Source organism: Leucopleurus acutus (assembly GCF_964270905.1).
Source record: "Leucopleurus acutus genome assembly, chromosome: 7".
Lineage (NCBI taxonomy): Eukaryota > Metazoa > Chordata > Mammalia > Artiodactyla > Delphinidae > Leucopleurus > Leucopleurus acutus.
The window spans coordinates 88194135-88199452 of record NC_139150.1 but is presented as its reverse complement, the minus strand read 5'-3'; the positions used below and the strand labels follow the sequence as shown (position 1 = coordinate 88199452).

Sequence of the window (5318 nt, the reverse complement as noted above, 5' to 3'; positions counted from 1 at the left end):
CTGCAAATAGTGAGAGCTTTACTTCTTCTTTTCCGATTTGGATTCCTTTTATTTCCTTTTCTTCTCTGATTGCTGTGGGTAAAACTTCCAAAACTATATTGAATAAGAGTGGTGAGAGTGGGCAACCTTGTCTTGTTCCTGATCTTAGTGGAAATGCTTTCAGTTTTTCACCATTGAGGATGATGTTGGCTGTGGGTTTCTCATATATGGCCTTTATTATGTTGAGGAAAGTTCCCTCTATGCCTACTTTCTGCAGGGTTTTTATCCTAAATGGGTGTTGAATTTTGTCAAAAGCTTTCTCTGCATCTGTTTAGATGATCATATGGTTTTTCTCCTTCAATTTGTTAATATGGTTTATCACATTGATTGATTTGTGTATATTGAAGAATCCTTGCATTCCTGGAATAAACCCCACTTGATCATGGTGTATGATCCTTTTAATGTGCTGTTGGCTTCTGTTTCTAATATTTTGTTGAGGATTTTTGCATCTATGTTCATCAGTGATATTGGCCTGTACTTTTCTTTCTTTGTGACATCCTTGTCTGGTTTTGGTATCAAGGTGATGGTGGCCTCGTAGAATGAATTTGGGAGTGTTCCTCCCCCTGCTATATTTTGGAAGAGTTTGAGAAAGATAGGTGTTAGCTCTTCTCTAAATGTTTGATAGAATTCGCCTGTGAAGCCATCTGGTCCTGGGCTTTTGTTTTTTGGAAGATTTTTAATCACAGTTTCAATTTCAGTGCTTGTGATTGGTCTGTTCATATTTTCTATTTCTTCCTGATTCAGTCTTGGGAGGTTGTGCATTTCTAAGAATTTGTCCATTTCTTCCAGGTTGTCCATTTTATTGGCATAGAGTTGCTTGTAGTAATCTCTCATGATCTTTTGTATTTCTGCAGTGTCAGTTGTTACTTCTCCTTTTTCATTTCTAATTCTGTTGATTTGATTCTTCTCCCTTTTTTTCTTGACTAGTCTGGCTAATGGTTTATCTATTTTGTTTATCTTCTCAAAGAACCAGCTTTTAGTTTTATTGATCTTTGCTATCCTTTCCTTCATTTTTTTCCCATTTATTTCTGATCTGATTTTTATGATACCTTTCCTTCTGCTAACATTGGGGTTTTTTTGTTCTTCTTTCTCTAATTGCTTGAGGTGCAAGGTTAGGTTGTTTATTTGAGATGTTTCCTGTTTCTTAAGGTGGGCTTGTATTGCTATAAACTTCCCTCTTAGAACTGCTTTTGCTGCAACCCACAGGTTTTGGGTCGTCGTGTCCCCACTGTCATTTGTTTCTAGGTATTTTTTTATTTCCTCTTTGATTTCTTCAGTGATCACTTTGTTATTAAGTAGTGTATTCTTTAGCCTCCATTTGTTTGTATTTTTTACAGATCTTTTCCTGTAATTGATATCTAGTCTCATGGCGTTTGGTCGGAAAAGATACTTGATACAATTTTAATTTTCTTAAATTTACCAAGGCTTGATTTGTGACCCAAAATATGATCTATCCTGGAGAATGTTCCTTGAGCCCTTGAGAAAAATGTATATTCTGTTGTTTTCGGATTGAGTGTCCTATAAATACCAATTAAGTACATCTTGTTTAATGTATCATTTAAAGCTTGTGTTTCCTTATTTATTTTCATTTTGGATGATCTGTCCATTAGTGAAAGTGGGGTGTTAAAGTCCCCTACTATGAATGTGTTACTGTCGATTTCCCCTTTTATGGCTGTTAGTATTTGCCTTATGTATTGAGGTGCTCCTATGTTGGGTGCATAAATATTTACAATTGTTATATCTTCTTCTTGGATCGATCCCTTGTTCATTATGTAGTGTCCTCTTTTGTCTCTTCTAATAGTCTTTATTGTAAAGTCTATTTTGTGTGCTATGAGAATTGGTACTCCAGCTTTCTTTTGGTTTCCATTTGCATGGAATATCTTTTTCCATCCCTTTACTTTCAGTCTGTATGTGTCTCTAGGTCTGAAGTGGGTCTCCTGTAGACAGCATATATATGGGTCTTGTTTTTGTATCCATTCTTCCAGTCTGTGACTTTTGGTGGGAGCATTTAGTCCATTTACATTTAAGGTAATTATTGATATGTATGTTCCTATTCCCATTTTCTAAATTGTTTTGGGTTCATTATTGTAGGTCTTTTCCTTCTCTTGTGTTTCTTCCCTAGAGAAGTTCCTTTAGCATTTGTTGTAAAGCTGGTTTTGTGGTGCTGAACTCTCTCAGCTTTTGCTTGTCTGTAAAGGTTTTAATTTCTCCATCAAATCTGAATGAGCTCCTTGCTGGGTAGAGTAATCTTGGTTGCAGGTTTTTCTCCTTTATCACTTTCAGTATGTCCTGCCACTCTCTTCTGGCTTGCAGAGTTTCTGCTGAAAGATCAGCTGTTAACCTTATGGGGATTCCCTTGTGTGTTATTTGTTGTTTTTCCCTTGCTGATTTTAATCTGTTTTCTTTGTTTTTAATTTTTGACAGTTTGATTAATATGTGTCTTGGTGTATTTCTCCTTGGATTTATCCTGTATGGGACTCTCTGTGCTTCCTGCACTTAATTAACTATTTTCTTTCCCATATTAGGGACGTTTTCAACTATAATCTCTTCAAATATTTTCTCAGTCCCTTTCTTTTTCTCTCCTTCTTCTGGAACCCCTATAATTAGAATGTTGGTGCATTTAATGTTGTCCCAGAGGTCTCTGAGACTGTCCTCAGTTTTTTTCATTCTTTTTTATTTATTCGGCTCTGCAGTAGTTATTTCTACTGTTTTATCTTCCAGGTCACTTATCCGTTCTTCTGCCTCAGTTATTCTGCTATTGATCCCATCTAGAGTATTTTTCATTTCATTTATTGTGTTGTTCATCATTGTTTGTTTCATCTTTAGTTCTTCTAGGTCCTTGTCAAATGTTTCTTGCATTTTGTCTATTGTATTTCCAAGATTTTGGATCATGTTTACTATCATTATTCTGAATTCTTTTTCAGGTAGACTGCCTATTTCCTCTTTGTTTTTTAGGTCTGGTGCGTTTTTATCTTGCTCCTTCATCTGCTGTGTGTTTTTCTGTCTTCTCATTTGCTTATCTTACTGTGTTTGGGGTCTCCTTTGTGCAGGCTGCAGGTTCATAGTTCCTGTTGTTTTTGATGTCTGTTCCCAGTGGCTAAGGTTGGTTCAGTGGGTTGTGTAGGCTTCCTGGTGGAGGGGACTAGTGCCTGTGTTCTGGTGGATGAGGCTGGATCTTGTCTTTCTGGTGGGCAGGTCCACGTCTGGTGGTGTGTTTTGGGGTGTCTGTGGACTTATTATGATTTTAGGCAGCCTCTCTGCTAATGGGTGGGGTTGTGTTCCTGTTTTGCTAGTTGTTTGGCATAGGGTGTCCAGCACTGTAGCTTGCTGGTTGTTGAGTGAAGCTGGGTGCTGGTGTTGAGATGGAGATCTTTGGGAGATTTTTGCCGTTTGATATTATGTGGAGCTGGGAGGTCTCTTGTTGACCAGTGTCCTGAAGTTGGCTCTCCCACCTCAGAGGCACAGCACTGACTCCTGGCTGCAGCACCAAGAGCCTTTCATCCATATGGCTCAGAATAAAAAGGAGAAAAAGTAGAGAGAAAGATTTAGTAGAAGTAGAAAGAAAGAAAGAAAGAAAGAAAGAAGAAAAGAAGGAAAGAAAGAAAGGAGGGAGGGAGGGAGGGATGGTGCGAGGAAGGAAGGAAGGAAGGAAGGAGGGAAGGAAGAAGGAAGGAAGGAAGGAAGAAAGAAAGAAGAAAAGAAGGAAAGAAGGAAAGAGAAAGAAAGGAGGGAGAGAGGGAAGGTGCGAGGAAGGAAGGAAGGAAGGAGGGAAGGAAGGAAAAAAGAAAGAAAGAAGATAAAGTAAAATAAAATAAAGTTATTAAAATTAATTATTAAGAAAAAAACTTAAAAATACAACAAAAACAAAAAGACACACCAAAAAAACGGACAGATAGAATCCTAGGACAAATGGTGGAAGGAAAGCTATACAGACAAAATCTCACACAGAAGCATACACATACACACTCACAAAAAGAGGAAAAGGGGAAAAAATCATAAATCTTGCTCTCAAAGTCCACCTCCTCAGTTTGGGATGATTCGTTGTCTATTCATGCATTCCACAGATGCAGGGTACATCAAGTTGATTGTGGAGCTTTAATCCGCTGCTTCTGAGGCTGCTGGGAGAAATTTCCCTTTCTCTTCTTTGTTGTCACAGCTCCCAGGGGTTCTGCTTTGGATTGGGCCCCTCCTCTGCGTGTAGGTCACTGGAGGGCGTCTGTTTTTTGCTCAGACAGGGCGGGGTTAAAGGAGCCGCTGATTCGGGGGATCTGGCTCACTCAGGTCGGGGGGAGGGAGGGGCGCGGAGTGCGGGGCGAGCCTGCGGGGGCAGAGGCCGGCATGACGTTGCACCAGCCTGAAGCCCGCCGTGCATTCTCCCGGGGAAGTTGTCCCTGGATCCCGGGAACCTGGCAGTGGCGGGCTGCACAGGCTCCCCGGAATAGGGGTGTGGATAGTGACCTCTTCTCGCACACAGGCCCCTTGGTGGCGGCAGCAGCAGCCTTAGCGTCTCCTGCCCGTCTCTGGGGTCCACGCTTTTAGCCACGGCTCGCGCCCATCTCTGGAGTTCCTTTAAGCAGCGCTCTTAATCCCCTCTCCTCATGCACCAGGAAACAAAGAGGGAAGAAAAAGTCTCTTGCCTCTTCGGCAGCTCCAGACCTTTTCCCGGAATCCCTCCTGGCTAGCCGTGGTGAACTAACACCTTCAGGCTGTGTGCACGCAGGCAACCTGCGCTCTGACCAAAGCCCGAGCCTCAGCTCGCAGCCCCGCCCGCCCCGGCGGGTGAGTAGACAAGCCTCTCGGGCTGGTGAGTGCCGGTCAGCACCGATCCTCTGTGCGGGAATCTCGCCACCTTGCCCTCTGCACCCCTGTTGCTGTGCTCTCCTCCGCGGCCCCGAAGCTCCCCCCTCCGCCCCCCGCAGTTTCCGCCCGCGACGGGGCTTCCAAGTGTGTGGAAACCTTTCCTCCTTCACAGCTCCCTCCCACTGGTGCAGGTCCCGTTCTTATTCTTTTGTCTCTGTTTTTTCTTTTTTTCTTTTGCCCTACCCAGGTACGTGGGGAGTTTCTTGCCTTTTGGGAGGTCTGAGGTCTTCTGCCAGCATTCAGTAGGTGTTCTGTAGGAGTTGTTGCACGTGTAGATGTATTTCTGGTGTATCTGTGCGGAGGAGGGTGATCTCCCCGTCTTACTATTCCACCATCTTCCCCTCCGGCCCCTTTTTGTGTGTTCTTTTGGGTTGACAAACGCTAGCTAAGGAAATGATATACTTTATCACCAAAGAGTT

General features: G+C 42.4%; 1 long non-coding RNA gene across 1 annotated transcript; it reads left to right on the top strand.

Moving 5' to 3' along the window:
* The first annotated feature begins 3293 nt into the window (after nt 1–3293).
* On the top strand, nt 3294–4000 carry LOC309963717. Its single transcript, XR_014326307.1, has 2 exons — nt 3294–3665; nt 3782–4000. It is a non-coding gene; the product is annotated as an uncharacterized lncRNA (long non-coding RNA).
* Nucleotides 4001–5318: the final 1318 nt, after the last annotated feature.